Source organism: Mauremys reevesii, linkage group 9, assembly GCF_016161935.1.
Source record: "Mauremys reevesii isolate NIE-2019 linkage group 9, ASM1616193v1, whole genome shotgun sequence".
Lineage (NCBI taxonomy): Eukaryota > Metazoa > Chordata > Testudines > Geoemydidae > Mauremys > Mauremys reevesii.
Genome location: NC_052631.1, coordinates 56,555,077 through 56,573,367, shown reverse-complemented (window position 1 = coordinate 56,573,367; position 18,291 = coordinate 56,555,077). Strand labels below are relative to the sequence as shown.

The 18,291-nt window shown below is 51.6% G+C and overlaps 1 protein-coding gene across 10 annotated transcripts in view; it reads right to left on the bottom strand.

The window, feature by feature from the left end:
• Positions 1–17,959, bottom strand: part of ZNF185 (zinc finger protein 185 with LIM domain) — a 139,317-nt gene extending 121,358 nt beyond the window's left edge. For 9 of the 10 annotated variants that reach the window (XM_039486987.1, XM_039486990.1, XM_039486991.1 and 6 more), the window contains exon 1: positions 1,585–1,684. The gene's annotated coding sequence lies outside the window, so the exon portion shown is untranslated. Of the gene's footprint in view, positions 1–1,584; positions 1,685–17,845 lie in introns of those variants that run through there. The other variant, XM_039486982.1, reaches the window with a different exon arrangement.
• Positions 17,960–18,291: the final 332 nt, after the last annotated feature.

Sequence of the window (18,291 nt, the reverse complement as noted above, 5' to 3'; positions counted from 1 at the left end):
CCATGCTGACTAGCATCTGTCAGGTCAATCAAGGGCGCCTGGCCCTAATTTTTCCTGGTAGATGGTGCAGTATGGCTGATAACCATAGTCGTCATAGCAACAGGGGGCTGAGCTCTGTCAGCCCCCACCCTTCATGTGTAAATAAAAGATTCAAGTGCCCCTGGACTAGCAGAGGGATGATGGGCTCCTCTCCTCCACACTCCTTACTGTCCTGTCTGGACTATCATAGCAGCTGGAGGCTGCCTTCCACTCATTTCTCACTAACAAGTCAGTGTGTCTTATTCCTGCATTCTTTATTACTTCATCACACAAGTGGGGGGACAATGCTACAGTAGCCCAGGAAGGCTGGGGGAAGAACGGAATCAACAGGTGGGATTGTTGCAGGAGCACCCCCTGTGAATAGCATACAGCTCATAATTTCTGCAGGATCTGACACAGAGCAGCTGTGCTCTCTGGTTCTCTGATACAGTGGTTCTCTAGTACACTTGCCCATATTCTAGGCAGGACTGATTCTATTTTTAGATTCCAAAAAGGAGGGATTGACTCTGGGAGTCATTCCCAATTTTGGTTTTTGCGCCCCTGGCTAAGAGCAGCCAGGGGCACTTATGACAGCAGCAAATGGTGCAAAACAACTGGTAGCCATGATAATCTTTTTACCAATTTATGGATTGGTAGATGGTGCAGTATGGCTGATAACCATCTCTGCTGTCATGCAAAAGCAAAAGCATGCTGCTGTGTAGCGCTGCTGAATCGCCTCTGTCAGCGGCATCTAGTACACATACGGTGACAGTCACAAAAGGCAAAACAGGCTCCATGATTGCCATGCTATGGCATCTGCCAGGGCAATCCAGGGAAAAAAGGCGCAAAATGCTTGTCTGACGTTGCTTTCCCAGAGGAAGGAGTGACTGACGACATTTACCCAGAACCACCCGCGACAATGATTTTTGCCCCATCAGGCACTGGGATCTCAACCCGGAAATTCCAATGGGCGGGGGAGGCTGCGGGAACTATGGGAAAGCTACGGAATAGCTACCCACAGTGCAACGCTCCAGAAATCGATGCTAGCCTCGGACCGTGGACGCACACCACCGATTTAATGTGTTTAGTGTGGCCACGCGCACTCGATTTTATACAATCTGTTTTACAAAACCGGTTTATGCAAATTCGGAATAGTCCCATAGTGTAGACGTACCCTAAGAGGTAAATGGATATGGATTATATCTGACCTGAGCCCAAGCCACAAAGTCCAGATCCAGATCTGGCCCCTCCTAAGTTTCTGGTCCACTCAGGTTCTCATACCACACTCAGCACTCTGGTAGCCCAGCAGCACTTGGACCCAGGCTATTACTGTCCATTATAGAGGGATTTCAGATACAGGTCCTGCATGCTCCACTGCACGCTGGGAGCTGGGATTTTGATTCAGGCCCAGCTCTGCTAACAGCAAAAGCCTTTGGCTGAATCCCAGCACTGGCAGGTTATAAACAGCCTTTTCTTACAGTGAGCACGGGAGAGAAGAGGAGAACAGAAAGACAGAGGCTCTGTCTCGCTCTTTCCAGATGCCCCAAGAAGCACAAGTGGCCCTACCTGTGGCAGCTTTTCAGCTCAGGTTTCCCCAAAAGGCGAACTTGAGAATGGTGTGTGAAGTGGCTCAAGCTGTCTCCCCCAGCTCCCTGCAGGTCTCTTCTTTGCACTCCCCAGCAGCTGCAGTGGGTTACCTGCTAGGGCTGGCTTCCAAAAGCCAAGCCTTGTTCTGAGGAGGAGATATGGGTGTGTCTTGCCCTTCAGGGGAAGATCAAACAGGTTTCTCTGTTCAGATGCAGTCTCCCTGCCTCTCACCAAGGAGGTGCCCTTCTCCCTCCGCATTCCTCGCATACCCTGGTGACGCTGAGTGGTGCTCAGATTATTACGAGAATAATCTGGCTAACAAATAGCAGCCTCTCTGCCGGAAGCAAAGCAAATACACTGTTCCAACCACTGCTGTTCTAAGGTGGAGCCAGGCTAACAGGACACTTGGATTGGTGCTCTGAGTATCATGCTGGTGGCACAACTGGACTTCTTGTTGAACGGGTTGTGTGCGTGTGTCTCATCCACCAACCAGGCCAGATAGACAAGAAAAAGCACCAAGAAGAAACCATCTCTCCACTGGTTGTCCTCGGAGCTTGGCAGGGGGTTGAAAGAAACTTTCATCCTCACAGCACGGTCCTTCTCTAATCCCAATGGCACATGACACTGCAAAGAAGGCAGCTTGCTCTAGTGCAAGGCCTAAGGCAAGTTGGATCATAGCAAGTCTAAGACAAACAAACAGAGTGCTGAGCTGGATCTGGGGGCAGGTAAATATCTGTCCAGGTTTGGCTGAGGGGGAGGTGGTCAAGACTGTGGTAGCATTTCCCATTGAAAAAAGGGAGTGCATCATTGCTTGACCCCATAGGAAGTACGCTTGTAAGGATCCTGCACTTTTCAGCATGATGCCATCATATATGTTTGTAGGATGGGGATACCTGCACCAGGTCAGGAGCTCATCAGCTTGGAAATAGACCTCCTGGGGTTAATTTGATCTGTTTTGAGATTTTTGAACTCTTGGCTTTACCAGTCTTCCCATGCGTTAGTCAAGGACTGGCACCACATCAGAGACTATAGCAATTGGGGGCAGTATATAAACATGGGGGGGGGGGGTCGCTAGCCTGAGATACTGCCCATGCTACAATATCCACTCTGCTATTTTTAAACACCCTAGCTCCAGCAGGTCTGGCCACCTGGGCTGGGAGGCTTGCTAATAGTTGCGGGTATAGATATACCTGAAGAGTTGCCAAGGCAGTCATACTGTGCTCCCCAATTGGCAAATGCAGACATAACATAGAAAAGACGGTTACTCACCTTTGTAACTGTTGTTCTTCGAGATGTGTTGCTCATATCCATTCCAGTTAGGTGTGCGCGTGCACGTTTGTCGGAAGACTTTAACCCTAGCAACACTCGGTGGGTCAGCTGGGCGCCCCCTGGAGTGGCGCCGCTATGGCACCGGATATATACCCCAGCCGACCCATCTACCCCTCAGTTCCTTCTTACCGGCTACTCCGACAGTGGGGAAGGAGGGCGGGTTTGCAATGGATATGAGCAACACATCTTGAAGAACACTAGTTACAAAGGTGAGTAACCATCTTTTCTTCTTCGAGTGATTGCTCATATCCATTCCAGTTAGGTGATTCCCAAGCCTTACCTAGGCAGTGGGGTCGGAGTGAGATGTGGCAGAGTGCAGAACCGCCAAGCCAAAGGCTGCATCATCTCTAGATTGTTGGACCAGAGCATAGTGTGAAGCAAAGGTGTGGACCGATGACCAGGTAGCTGCGCAACATATTTCCTGGATTGGTACATGGGCCAGGAAGGCGGCTGATGAAGCCTAAGATCTGGTAGAATGGGCGGTGAGATGGCCCGAGGGAACATGAGCCAAGGCATAGCACGTGCGTATGCACGCCGTTACCCAAGAGGAGATCCTCTGTGCGGAGATGGGCAGGCCTTTCATCCGGTCAGCCACTGCAACGAAGAGTTGGGGGGATTTTCGGAAGGGCTTTGTCCGATCAATATAAAAAGCGAGCGCCCTACGGACATCTAAGGAGTGTAGCTGCTGCTCCCGTGGGGATGAATGAGGCTTCGGGAAGAAGACCGGAAGGAAGATGTCCTGATTGGTATGGAAGGCCGATACCACCTTAGGGAGGAATGCCGGATGTGGTCGCAACTGTACCTTGTCCTTGTGAAAGACAGTATACGGTGGGCCCACCGTAAGCACTCAAAGTTCGGAGACCCACCTGGCCGATGTAATGGCTACTAGGAAAACTGTCTTCCAGGACAAGTATAGCAGTGAGCAAGTTGCCAACGGCTCAAATGGCGGAATCATAAACCTGTTTAGGACTAGGTTGAGGTCCCAGGTAGGGGTAGGGTGGCGTACTTGGGGGTAGAGGCACTCCAGGCCCTTACGAAATCAAGTAACTAAGGGGTGGGAAAACACTGAGTGGCCACTCTCTTCTGGATGGAATGTGGAGATGGCCGCCAAGTGCACCCGCAAAGAAGATATCGCCAGGCCCTGCTGCTTGAGGGACCAGAGGTACTCCAAGATAGTAGGGATGGAGACCTCTGAGGGAGTAGCATTCTGCATCTCACACCAGCAGGAGAAGCGCTTCCACTTGGCCAGATATGTGGACCAAGTGGAAGGTTTTCTGCTACTCAGGAGAATATGCTGTACTGGAGCGGAGCAGCGTAATTCTGATTTGTCTAGCCACGCAGGAGCCATGCCGTGAGGTGGAGGGCCCGCAGGTCCGGGTGGCGGAGATTGCCGTGATCCTGGGTTATAAGGTCCGGGTGGAGTGGCAGGGTAATTGGGCTGGCTATGGAGAGGTTGAGCAGTGTGGTGTACCAGTGCTGTCTGGGTCACGCTGGTGCGATCATGATTAGATGCGCTCTGTCCTGGCGGAGTTTTAACAGGACCCTGTGAACCAGCGGGAACGGTGGGAAGGCATAGAGCAGTCGGTGCTTCCATGACATGAGGAATGCGTCCGAGATCAATCCCGGTGAAAGACCCTGGAAGGAGCAAAACACTTGGCATTTCCTGTTCGCTCAAGACGCGAATAGGTCTATGTGGGGAAAGCCCCACTTCTGGAAGATCGAATGAATGTCTGGTCTTATCGACCATTCGTGACACAGGAAGGATCTGCTCAGCCGATCCGCCAGAGTGTTCCGAACCCCTGGGAGAAAGGACGCTACCAGGTCCATCGAGTGGGCTTTGCAGAATTCCCAGAGTCGGATGGTCTCCTGACAGAGGGCGAGAAGATCAAGTCCCTGCCTGCTTGTTTATATAATACATGGCCGTTGTGTTGTCTGTAAACACTGAGAAACAACGGCCATGCAGATGCTTCTGGAATGCACTGGCATGCCAGGCGGACCGCTCTCAGCTCTCGGACATTTATGTGAAGCGCCAGTTCCTCCAATGACCAAAGGCCCTGGGTGCGAAGGTGTCCGAGGTGAGCCCCCCATCCGAGGGATGACGCGTCTGTCATCAGGGATAGTGAGGGTTGAGGCAGATGGAACGGTAACCCAGCACACACCAGGGAGGGGGTTAGCCACCAGTCGAGGGAGCGTAGGGTGCTCGGTGGAATGGTGACTCTTGTGTCTATTGGGTCCCTGCCCGGACGATACACCGAATTGAGCCACGTTTGGAGGGGTCGAAGGCGGAGCCTGGCATATTTGGTCACATAAGTGCAGGCAGCCATGTGACCTAGGAGACCGAGACAGGTGTTAGCCGAGGTCGTGGGGAAGTTCTGCAGACCTCGGATGATTGCTGCCATTGCCTGGAATCGCAGCTGAGGCAGGTAGGCCTTGGCTAGAGTGGAGTCCAGGGTAGCTCCTATGAAGTCTAGCCATTGAGTAGGGACTAGTGTGGATTTCTCCGTATTGAGCATCAGGCCTAAACGTGTAAATAGGTCCCTGACGATGCCTACGTGCTGCATGACTTGCGCCTCGGAGGTCCCCCTGATGAGCCAGTCATCCAGATACGGGAATACATGAATCCCCCGTCGGCGGAGGTGTGCGGCGACTACGGCCATACACTTTGTGAACACCCTTGGGGCTGTGGAGAGGCCAAAGGGAAGGACCGCAAATTGGAAATGTCGATGGTTGGCTACTAAACAAAGATACCTCCTGTGCGGAGGAAAAATGGTGATGTGAAAGTACGCGTCCTTCATATTGAGGGCAGCATACCAGTCTCCAGGATCCAAGGATGGGATAATGGTCCCCAGGGGGACCATGCGGAACTTCAACTTTATCATGACATCAACGTTAACATCAACTTTTGAGGCCTCGCAGGTCTAGGATAGGCCTGAGGCCTCCCTTCGACTTGGGGATCAGGAAGTAACATGAGTAAAAACCTTTGCCCCTTTCTTCCTTTGGTACCTCCTCTATCGCTCCGATGGCAAGGAGCGTCTGCTCCTCTTGTAAGAGGAATTGCTCGTGAGAGGGGTCCCTGAAGAGGGACTGGGATGGGGGGTGGAAAGGCGGGGTTGAAACAAATTGGAGGTGGTATCCTTGTTTCACGGTGCATAGGACCCAGATGTCTGAGGTCAGTTGGGACCACGCCGGGAGGAAGTAGCAGAGGCGGTTGGAGAAGGGAGGAAAAGGATCCTATCCAGAAACTGGTACGCTGTCCTCGGGTGAACCTTCAAAAGGCAGACTTTGGTCCCGCCAGTGGTTTGGAGGGACCGTGGTTTTGGCCCGCCTGGGGTCCTGACTGACATCTACGCCCACCTCGTCCGCGCCGCCTGCTAAAGTCTTGCCTGTGCCTGGGCACAAAGTACGGGCGGTAAGGTTGGGGATGGAAAGGTCTGCGTTGGGTCACAGGTGTATGCATGCCCAAGGAACGCATGATGACCCTATTGTCCTTTAAGCTTTGTAGCCTGGGGTCAGTCTTGTCCGAGAACAGACCCTTACCATCAAAGGCAGTGATGAGCTGCCAAAATCTTAACAACCGGTTCCCTATAAAAAGTTCTGATTTAAGGGGGGGAGGGGCCGGGGCGGGGGAGACATATCCGTGGGGCCGGGGGCCCCTGCAGGGCCTGGGGCAAATTGCCCTACTTGCCCCCCCGGCAACCCTAGAGCTTGCAGCCTCCTCCCCCCTTACCTTGCCGGCAGCTCAAAGCAGCAGGACGACTCAGGAGCTCAGCTGAGCTGCCCAGCTGGTGCTGGCGGCTGGCCATGCTGCAGCTGGGGGAAGCAGGGCAAGGGCCAGGGGAGCCTCAGCCTCCCCAGCTGGGAATCCTGGGAGCAACAGGATGGTCCAGCCCGCAGACCGGAGTTCTTTGCCCACTCCCTGGCCCCATTAACAACCGGTTCTCCACAGAGGTCTAATTTTAGCAACCGGTTCTTGGGAACCTGTGGGAACCTGCTCCAGCTCACCACTGATCAAAAGGGTAAGTCTTGGATGGTATATTGTAACTCCGGCGGGAGGTTGGAGACCTGCAGCCATGAGATGCATCTCATGGTGATACCGGAGGCCAGAGTTCTGGCTGCCGAGTCGGCCGCATCTAGAGAGGCTTGGAGGGAGGTTCTGGCTACCTTCCTCCCTTCCTCCAGGAAAGCAGCGAATTCCTGGCGGGAGTCCTGGGGGAGTAGTTCTTGGAATCTACTCAGCTCCGCCCAGGTGACTATATTGGTTCAGTAGAGCCTGCTTGTTTGCTACCCTGAACTGTAGGGTGCCTGCCGAGTACACCTTGTGATCGAGTAGGTCCATTCGCCTAGCCTCCTTGGACTTCGGGGCTGGCGCTTGTTGGCCATGGCGCTCCCTCTCGTTGACCAATTGGACAACTAAGGAGGAGGGAGGGGGGTGGACATACAGGTATTCGTACCCCCGAGAGGGTACCATATATTTACACTCGACCCCCTTTGCTGTAGGGGGGATGGAGGCTGGGGACTGCCATAAGGTGTCAGCATTGGCTTGGATTGTCCTGATGAAGGGCAAAGCTACTCTAGTGGGGGTATCTGCCGACAGGATGCTGACCACTGGGTCTTCGACCTCCGGGACCTCCTCTACCTGGAGGTTCATATTGAGCGCAACCCTCCTGAGGAGGTCCTGATGGGCCCTTAGGTCTATTGGTGGTGGCCCCGAGGAGGAGGTCCCTGCCACTGCCTCATCTGGTGAAGAAGAGGATGAAACACCAGGGACGAGCGGGTCCTGTATGACCTCTTGCTCTTGCGTCGGTTCCTGCTCTAGTGGTACCGGGGAACCTGGTGGATGGACCAGCGGGTCATCTGTCCCGGTTGGAGGGGGACGGCTAACTGCGGCCTCTGGTGCTCGATGTTCTGACAAAGCAAAGCGTGCCGGAGCTAACGGAGCACCTTGGGTCTGGTGACACGCCCAAGGTGTCCAAAAGGGCCACTGTTGAGGACCTTGGTCTTGAGGCCGGGCTTCTTGGAAAACTCCGGCGGGCACATCCGAATCGCAGTCTTAGGTATAGTAGCTGTCCATGTGGGATGACACCGATGGATGTCTGGATGGCCATGGAGGAGCAGAGAAGCCTTGGGCAGATGTCCTGACAGACCTGGTTCCCCTACGCACCAGGGACCGGTGCCATGAAGCATCTCGGTACCGAGAGTGAGATCGGGACCTTTGACCGGACCGACGCCGGGAGGTCGACCGAGATCTTGAATCCCGGCGTTGTGAGTGGCTTCGGGAGGTACGGTGCTGGGAGCAGTGCCGGGATCTGGAGCGGTGCTGAGAGTAGTGAGCCGGTGAACGGGATACCGACCAGTGCCGCGAGTCTCACCAGTACCGTGTAGCGGAACGATGCCGGGACTGCGAGTGGCGTCGAGAGCGGGAGCGCCGTCTGGACCTGGAGCGTCTGCGGGACCGTGATCGTGAGCGGTGCCGGTCCGCTGCGCCAACAGAGGGTGGTCTAATCAAGGCTGGCTTGCCAATCGATTGAATTACCCTCACCGGCGGTGCCGGGGGTGGAGGCAGTGCCGAGTCTGTCAGCTGCGAGCAGCGGCACGGGAGCCGGCGAACAGGGCTGCTAACAGGGGAGTTTGAGTGGGAGTTCCCATTGGAGGAGCAGGTATTTGTATTTGCATCTGTCTTTGTAGTGCTTGTATCTATCTGTAGAGGCCCGTAGGGGCAGACTGCTGAGCGGGCAGCCGAGCCCTGAGTAGGGGGCGGAGCTAGGCTGAGGAGGGGCCTATAAAAGCGGCCGCCCAGCCAGGCAGCGGCACAGCTGCGAGCAGCGGCACGGGAGCCGGTGACCAGGGCTGCTAACAGGGGAGTTTGAGTGGGAGTTTACAGGGGGAGTTGGAAGGGGCAGGGGGCGCGGTGCTGCGTGTGCTGTGTTCCCCAGGTGAGAAGGCTGATAGAGGCAGAGACAACAGCAGCCATGAGCCAAGCAGCAGAGGATACAATGAGGATGATTGCATGCGGCAGCTGCAGTATGTACATGGTCCTAGTGGGGGCACTGGAACAGAGGTATGTATGCATGAAGTGCCGCCTAATAGAGCTGATGGAAGAAAAGATCCTAGGTCTAGAGATGCAGGTATAAACCCTGGTAGAGATTAGAAGGGGGCTTGAGCAGCTGATGGAGCAAAGGCAAGCTGTGGCTGAAGGGGAATGCTCAGAGGTACAGGGAGAAGCAGGGGCTAAGGCCTGTGAAGGGGGAATGCTGGATGGGGAACATGGGCAGTGGAAGCATGTGACCATGAGAAGCAGGAAGGGGAAAAGGAGAGCCAGTGAAGGAGAAATAGAGCTAAGGAACAGGTTTAAAGGTTTGGAGAATGAGGAAGGGGTACAGCAGGTGGTAGCTGACGGTGGGAGGGCAAGGAAGAAGAGAATAGCGGCTAGTCCGATAGAAAGAGGGGAGGAGTCGATGGAGACAGCACCAACTTTGGGCCCCAGGAGGATGCAGGATGGCTTAAGGGGGACTACAAGGGAGGATAGAAATGGAAGGCGCTTGCAACCAGGGGGAACGGGGGATAGGTTAGCAGACCGCACTGTCACCAGGCAAAGGCAGGTCTACGTGATTGGGGATTCCATACTGAGAAGGTTGGACAGGCCTGTGACCAGGGCCGATCCGGAGAACAGAAGGATGTGCTGTCTACCGGGCGCTAAAATACGGGATGTGGACCTGAGGTTGAAAAGGATCCTAAAAGGAGCAGGTAAGAACCCGTTGATCATCCTTCATGTAGGAACGAATGACATGGCTAGATTCTCGCTGGAGAGAATCAAGGGAGACTATGCCAGGCTGGATAAGACGCTCAAGGAAATTGAGGCTCAGGTGATCTTCAGTGGGATTCTACCTGTCCCTAGGGAAGGGCGACAAAGGGGTGACAGGATTGTGATGATAAATAGTTGGCTCAGGGAATGGTGCTATAAGGAGGGCTTTGGGATGTATGGGCACTGGGAGGCTTTCAGGGACAGAGAACTGTTCTCACGGGATGGGCTCCACCTGAGTAGGGAAGGAAATAGACTTCTAGGAGGGAGGCTGGCTCATCTGATCAAAAGAGCTTTAAACTAGGTATTGGGGGAGACGGTTGGGAGATGTCCAGGCACTCTCCACGCCAAATTTAAACATTGAGAGGGAGGACAACAGGATAAGAATGGATATAGCCAGAGGGAGGGGTTTGGACATAAGGAAGAGGGGGGGGATGGATACTAGACCAATAGGTCATACTGGTGGTACTGTGTCCCTACCAAATTGGGTAACAAAGGTGAGAGAAGCCAAACAGCAAAAATTAGGATGTTTGTTCACCAATGCAAGAAGCCTAGGTAACAAAATGGAGGAATTGGAGCTCCTGGTCCGAGAATTGAAACCGGATATCGTAGGAATAACCGAAACATGGTGGAACGGTAGTCATGACTGGAGTACAGGTATGGAAGGGTATGTGCTGTTTAGGAAAGACCGAAACAAAGGTAAAGGTGGGGGAGTAGCATTGTATGTCAATAATGAGGTAAACTGTAATGAAATAACTAGTAATGGAATGGATAATACGGAGTCTGTTTGGGCAATGGTCACATTAGGGAAGAAAACTACTAGAGCCTCCCCTGGGATAGTGATTGGGGTGTGCTACAGACTGCCGGGATCTAGCCTGGATATGGATAGAGAACTCTTTAATGTTTTTAAGGAGGTAAATACTAATAGGAACTGTATGATCATGGGAGACTTTAACTTCCCGGATATAGATTGGGGAACAAATGCTAGTAATAATAATAGGGCTCAGCTTTTCCTAGATGTGATAGCTGATGAATTCCTTCATCAAGTAGTAGCTGAACCGACGAGGATGCCATTTTAGATTTGGTTTTGGTGAGTAGTGAGGACCTTGTTGAGGAAATGGTTGTAGGGGACAACCTTGGCTCGAGTGATCATGAGCTAATTCGGTTCAAAATAAATGGAAGGATAAACACAATTGCATCTGAGACTAAGGTTTACGATTTCAAAAGGGCTAATTTTACTAAATTAAGATGACTAGTTAGGGAAGTGGATTGGACTAACATATTTAGGGATCTAAAGGCGGAAGACGCCTGGGATTATTTCAGGTTGAAGTTGCAGGAGCTGTCAGAGGCCTGTATCCCGAGAAAGGGAAAACGGTCCATAGGTAGCAGTTTTAGACCGAGCTGGATGAGCAAGCATCTCAGAGGGGTGATTAAGAAAAAACAGAAAGCGTACAAGGAGTGGAAGATGGGAGGGATCAGCAAAGAAACCTACCTTATTGAGGTCAGAGGGTGTAGGGATGCAGTGAGAAAGGCCAAAAGCCGGGTAGAAATGGACCTTGTGAAGAGAATTAAAACCAATAGTAAAAGGTTTTTTAGCCATATAAATAGGAAGAAAACCAAGAAAGAAGAAGTGGGACCGCTTAAAACTGTAAACGGAGTGGAGATTAAGGATAAGCTAGGCATGGCACAATATCTAAACGAATATTTTGCCTCGGTCTTTAATGAGGCTAATGAAGGGCTTAGGAATAGTGGCAGAGTGACTGATGGGAATGAAGGTGCGGGGTTGGAAATTACAGTATCCAAGGTAGAAGCCAAACTTGAACAGCTTAACGGTAGTAAATCAGGCGGCCCGGATAATCTTCATCCTAGAATATTAAAGGAATTGGCGAGTGAAATTGCAAGCCCGTTAGCGATAATTTTTAACAAATCTCTAAACTCGGGGGTTGTACCGTTTGACTGGAGATTAGCTAATATAGTTCCTATTTTCAAGAAGGGGAAAAAAAGGTGACCCGGATAACTACAGGCCTGTTAGTTTAACATCTGTAGTATGTAAAGTCATGGAAAAAATATTAAAGGAGAGAGTAGTTACGGACCTTGAGGTCAATGGCAATTGGGACAAATTACAACATGGTTTTACGAAAGGTAGATCGTGCCAAACCAACTTGATTTCCTTCTTTGAGAAAGTAACAGATATTTTAGACAAGGGAAATGCGGTGGATCTAATATATCTTGATTTCAGTAAGGCGTTTGATACGGTACCGCATGAAGAATTACTGGTTAAATTGGAAAAGAAATTGAAATGAAAATCCAGAGGTGGATAAGGAACTGGTTAAAGGGGAGACTGCAGCGGGTTGTACTGAAAGGTGATCTGTCGGGTTGGAGGGAGGTTACCAGTGGAGTTCCTCAAGGTTCGGTTTTGGGTCCGATCTTATTCAATCTATTTATCACTGACCTCGGAACCAAAAGTAGGAGTGGGCTGATAAAGTTTGCGGATGACACGAAGTCGGGAGGTATTGCCAATTCAGAGAAGGATCGGGATATCCTCCAGGGAGATTTGGATGACCTTGTAAACTGGAGTATTAGTAATAGGATGAAATTCAATAGTGAGAAGTGTAAGGTTATGCATTTAGGGATGACTAACAGGAATTTTACTTTTAAGTTGGGGACGCACCAGTTAGAAGTAACGGAAGAGGAGAAGGACCTAGGAGTCCTGGTTGATCGCAGGATGACTATGAGTCGGCAACGTGATGTGGCTGTTAAAAAAGCTAATGCGGTCTTGGGATGCATTAGGCGAGGTATTTCTAGTAGATATAAGGAGGTGCTAGTCCCGTTATACAAGGCGTTGGTGAGACCTCATTTGGAGTACTGTGTGCAGTTTTGGTCTCCCATGTTTAAGAAGGATGAATTCAAACTGGAACGGGTACAAAGAAGGGCCACTAGAATGATCCGAGGAATGGAAAGCCTGTCGTATGAAAGGAGACTTGAGGAGCTCAGTTTGTTTTCCTTAACACAAAAGAAGGTTGAGAGGAGATATGATTGCTCTCTTTAAATATATCAGAGGGATAAATACCAGGGAGGGAGAGGAATTATTTCAGCTCAGTACTAATGTGGACACGAGAACAAATGGATATAAATTGGCAGTCGGGAAGTTTAGGCTTGAAATTAGACGAAGGTTTCTAACCATCAGGGGAGTGAAATTCTGGAACAGCCTACCGAGGGAAACAGTGGGGGCGAAGGACCTCTCTGGCTTTAAGATTAAGCTTGATAAGTTTATGGAGGGAATGGTTTGATAGGATAAAGTGATTTAGTCAATAGGTCAATAACGTGCTGCCACTGGTAATTAGTACCGAGAGTCAATGTTGGGATATTGAAAGTCTTTTTCCTGAGTGTCTGGCTGGAGAGTCTTGCCCACATGCTCGGGGTTCAGCTGATCGCCATATTTGGGGTCGGGAAGGAATTTTCCTCCAGGGTAGATTGGCAGTGGCCCTGGAGGTTTTTCGCCTTCTTCTGCAGCATGGGGCAGGGGTCGCTTGCTGGAGGATTATCTGCTACTTGAAGTCTTTAAATCAGGATTTGGGGACTTCAACAGCTGAGTCAAGGGAGAGAATTATTTCAGGAGTGGGTGGGTCAGCTTTTGTGGCCTGCATCTTGCGGGAGGTCAGACTAGATGATCATAATGGTCCCTTCTGATCTTAAGTTCTATGATTCTATGAAGGTGATCAGGTCTCTCGCTGCTGAGAAAGCCTTCGGCGTGGACGGCATGGTGAGCTCTACCGTGGCAGGCGCCGGGGAGGTCACAGGCGCCGGACTCGACGGCCCTTATGGGACCTGAATCGGCGGTGCCGGCTTAGTCGGTGCCGTGGTGGGTGTCGGTGCCGGCCGGTCCAACCTAGGCGCACTCTCTGGCTGCGGTGCGGGCGGTGCCGAGGCGGCAGGAGTCTTGGCTTTCCTTACCCTCGGGGAGAGGGAGCGCTGCGGGGCCGACTTCGGTGCTGGTGACGTCCGGCTCCGAGAGGCCTTGGGCATACCGGTACGGTACGGTGCCGAGGAGGTGCTTCTGCTCTCCGACTGAGCAGCGCTCGGTGCCGAAGATGGAGGGGTGAGAGCCGCCTCCATGAGGAGCTGTTTAAGCCTTATGTCCTGCTCCTTTTTAGTCCGTGTCTTGAAAGCTCTGCAAATGGGGCACTTAGCTGAAAAGTGTGATTCCCCAAGGCACTTCAAACAGGAGTTGTGCAGATCTCCTGTCGGCATTGGCCTGTGGCAGGCCGAGCACGGCTTGAAACCCGGTGAGCCGGGCATGTGCTCCGGCACCGGGTGCGGGGAAGGGGCTAATCCCCGAACCCCTCTAACTATTACTACACTAACTATACTATTAAACAAGTAAATATGACTATATTATATATATATATATATAAGAATTATAACTATGTACACAACAACGAACGAGAAACTACGAGTAAGCTAGGGAAGTGGAGGTCAGCTGAGCCACGCTCCACTGTTCCAACGACCGACACGGGCGGTAAGAAGGAACTGACGGGTGGATGGGTCGGCTGGGGTATATATCCGGTGCCATAGTGACGCCACTCCAGGGGGCACCCAGCCGACTCAACGAGTGTTGCTAGGGTAAAAGTCTTCCAATGAACGTGCATGCAGCGCGCGCACACCTAACTGGAATGGATATGAGCAATCACTCGAAGAAGAAATAGGCTCTCTGTTTTTCAGGAGTCATTAATTTCATTTGGGGGAGTTACTTTTAGCAATTTTTGAATGCTATGTAGAAATGGCAGGTTTCGAGGCTCTTGCTTTGACACTGTAATGGTAAGACTGTTTGGGTACTGCACAAAATTCTTGTCTAAGTAGGATCTGTGTTAATTTTTATTTTATAAACACATACAGGTTAGTTTAAGCTTTGTATCCATGTTATTGAAATCTTGGTTCAGCATGTAGTGCATTGTTCCCTGGGGCACGTTAACATACTGTGTCAAACAGCACTACAGTAAAGCCCTCTAGGTAAACTTTAGTGTGCATGTTAATGCACAACACCAGGAGAATCAGGCACAACACATTAGTGCGCTTTAGAAATCATAGCCCCCTAATCCACATTCTGACTCCATGTGGACAAGCCCTTAGGTACAAGTCAGGGTGCAGGGACATCGCCTATATAACCAAACTGCACTGGGAAATGTGTGAAAGGAACACAAATTGAGTAACTGGTGTCTGGCCAGTGTTGATTGGCTAAACATCAATTTCTTTTCTTTTCTTTTTTTTTTTTTTGAATAGGGAGTTTTATTAAAAAATCAGTTTATTAGTTAAAAACCTAAACCCAGAAGCCCTACATATAATCTCTTCTTTAGATATCTAGTGTCAAAACCATGGCCCCCATCACAGGAAGCAATGGCATTGTCCATGGATTGACACAATGTCTAAGCGCTCACATTTGGTTATAAACTACTGAATCTTCATCACCAGGACATGAGAAACCCAGCATTTCTTTGCAACTGGTTTAGCCAACAATGATGCCAGAAAGGCACTGAGAAGGAAGAGCTGAAGCCACAACAAATGTAAACAGGCTTTCTTCCATTGATTTGTATTTATATCTGGTGCAAAGGTAGCCCTAGGAAGGGTCCAATTCTTCCTACGGCCACTGGCCTCCTTGTATGACATTGGAACAAGTCACTTGACCTCTGCATACATCAATCAACATTTCTGGAAACTGAGCATAAGGGGAAAGAGCAGGTCCATGGCAGAAGCCAGAAGCTCTATGCTAGTCAAGTTTCTCTGGATGAATGAACTAACCTTGCTCTCCCATGGGAATAACAAGCAGTTTTCAGGACAGGTCAGAACGCAATGACAGCATGTTTTCCTGCTACTCTTGTGGCAGGGCCAGCTGCTGTTAATGTGCTAAAGTGAAGTATTGTTTCCATTCAACTACTTCCTGATAAATATGACACTGACTAGCTTATTGCTCTGGCCCATGGGGCAGGTTTTGGTTCACATTTGGGTTCTTGTCTCTCACTCCCCATTTGGGAGATTCCCCCCTTCACCCATTTCTGCTGGCAGTAAAGCAGTTCCACTGCACTGTCAATCACTAATAAAATAATCATGGCTACCCGTACAGAGCACTTACCTTGACCTTTGGTTTCCACATGCTGTTCAGATACTAATCATCATGTCACCACTGTATTGTATTGGTCAGGTTAGGAATATTCAGCTCATTGAAATACTTGATTTGCCAAACCCCTCATTGTGGTTTATTTGAATTAAGCTCTCAGACACATTGCAGTGTTAAACACTCCCTCCCAAAGCTGGCTGAATGTTACCCCATAGCAAGCACACCCACAAACCCTGATTAGGATTTTTCTCCCTCCTAATTACAGGTGTTTAATTTTTTTAAATGAAGGTGCATGTGAAAATAATAGCAGTTGCCAGAGGCAGGAATTAATGCTAGCAAGTGTTATGGATACTTCCCACACTACCTTGTGCCAGTCCCCCTGCCTGGTGAGCTGCAGCACCTCTGGGCCTTTCTTGATCAGAGGCTGCCCAGCATGTAGTTATGTAGAGGGGCAAATATCCAGGCACTCAGGTAAGCCAGGCTCTTTGTCCCCTATCATTGCTACAGGGGTGGCTCCAGGCCCCAGCACCCCAAGCGTGTGCTTGGGGCGGCATGCCGCGGGGGGCGCTCTGCCGGTCGCCGGGAGGGCGGCAGGCGGCTCCGATGGACCTCCTGCAGGCGTGCCGAGCGTCCGCTGGTCCCGCGGCTTCGGGGGAGCATCCGCAGGCACGTCTACAGGAGGTCCACCGGAGCCATGGGACCGGCGACCGGCAGAGCGCCCCCCGCGGAGTGCCGCCGTGCTTGGGGCGGCGAAATTGCTAGAGCCGTCCCTGCATTGCTAGACACTGTATAGGGGTTTATGAGCCTGCTATTGTCCCAGAACTAACAGAATCAGTCCTTTAGTACAAGCAGTTGAGGCTCATGCTTTTCCAGGCAAAGGTTCCCAGATTCAGTACCCATAGATGTGCTATTACTTCAAGGTGGAACTCATGTTCAGTTGTGAGCTAAGCCAACTTTTGAAACAAGTTTCTAGAAGAAGCAGGTTAACTCTCTGTGAGGTGAACACTGACAGGAGCAGATCCTGGGCCAATGGAAGTCACTGGAAAAACTTCTGTGATGTACAATCAGGCTCCATGTGTGGCAGCTTTAGTATATGCAGGGAAGGCCAACAGGGTCCATCTAAAAGCCCCTGCACAGCTGCTGCATTTCTGGACTAAAGGCAATAGACAATGGAATGATTAATGCCAACATAGTAAGTGTGCTATGGGAAACCAAGTCACTCAGCCCAAATGTCAGTGGAATTATCGTGACATGTTTCAACAATGCAACATTTCTATGGCAACACATGCACATTCCTGCAGCAGAGGAGGGCTTTCTGGTTTGACCGGACCCTAGTTCAATCCATGGAACAGTGTTCTTAGGTAAATCTCAGCCTGGAGTATCTGATTTCACCCAGAATGGATGCTGGCTACATCTCCTTTAAGACGATGGCATGAGCTGGCCCCATGGTGATGTTGCACAATCTAGCTACTGATTGGTGGAGGCTGTCAGGGTTCCCTCCCCACTATGAACTCTGGAGTACAGAAGTGGGGACCCGCATGAAAGACCCCTGTAATCGACCGCGCCGGGGCTCGACCCTCCTGAGGGCAGGAGGGGAGCCACACCGACTCACTCCACGTCTTCTGTGGAACCGGCTGAACAACAATAAACAGTGTTTAAGAAGCTCAGGCCCTCTGTTGCAGGGGCTGAGCGGCAATACAGTACACGGAGCTCAGGCCCTTTGGAGCAGGGGCTGAGCAGCAAACAGTATATAGGGAGCTCAGGCCCTTTGGTGCAGGGGCTGAGCGAGGGGAAAAACTGCCACCCGTGAGTGGGGTGGCAGGGGGGACACAGGCCCACCCACTCCACTGCGTCACAGCCCGGGGCCCTAGCAGCGGCTATCACCGCTGATGGTCAGTGGGGTCCTGACCGCAACACACTGACATTGGGACCTCTGTGTCTGTAGCCTGACAGGGGTCGGCTACCCCCGGGCTACTTCCATTTTCCCCCTCAGGGCTTACCTCGTCCGGGGCACCAGCTCCAGGCCAGTCAACCTGCATAGGCTCCTCAAGACCAGGGCTTGGTGGCAGGTCTGGCAGCTCCTCGGGGAAGTCCGGCCAGGCGTGCTCAGGCGGCTCCTCCGGGTAACAGCAGGGGCGGGGATGCTCCGGCAGTTCCTCTTCGTAGGGAGTGCGGGGAAGTTCCAGCGGATGCTCCCAGTACCGGTCACGGGGAAGCTCCGGCGGCTCCTCGTCGTAGTGGGCCCGGGGAAGCTCCGGCCAATCAGGACAGCTGCCTCGGGTCCTGGAAGGTTCCCAGTCAGGAGCTCTCGCTGGCACGTCTGCTCCTGGTGGTGGCTGGGCTCTGACTGAGCTCTGGCAGCCGGCTTTTCTACTTCCTGTCCCACCCCTTGACTTCTGGGGGGCAGGGACAGGTGATGGTGGCTCCGCCCAGTTGGGTGTCTGTG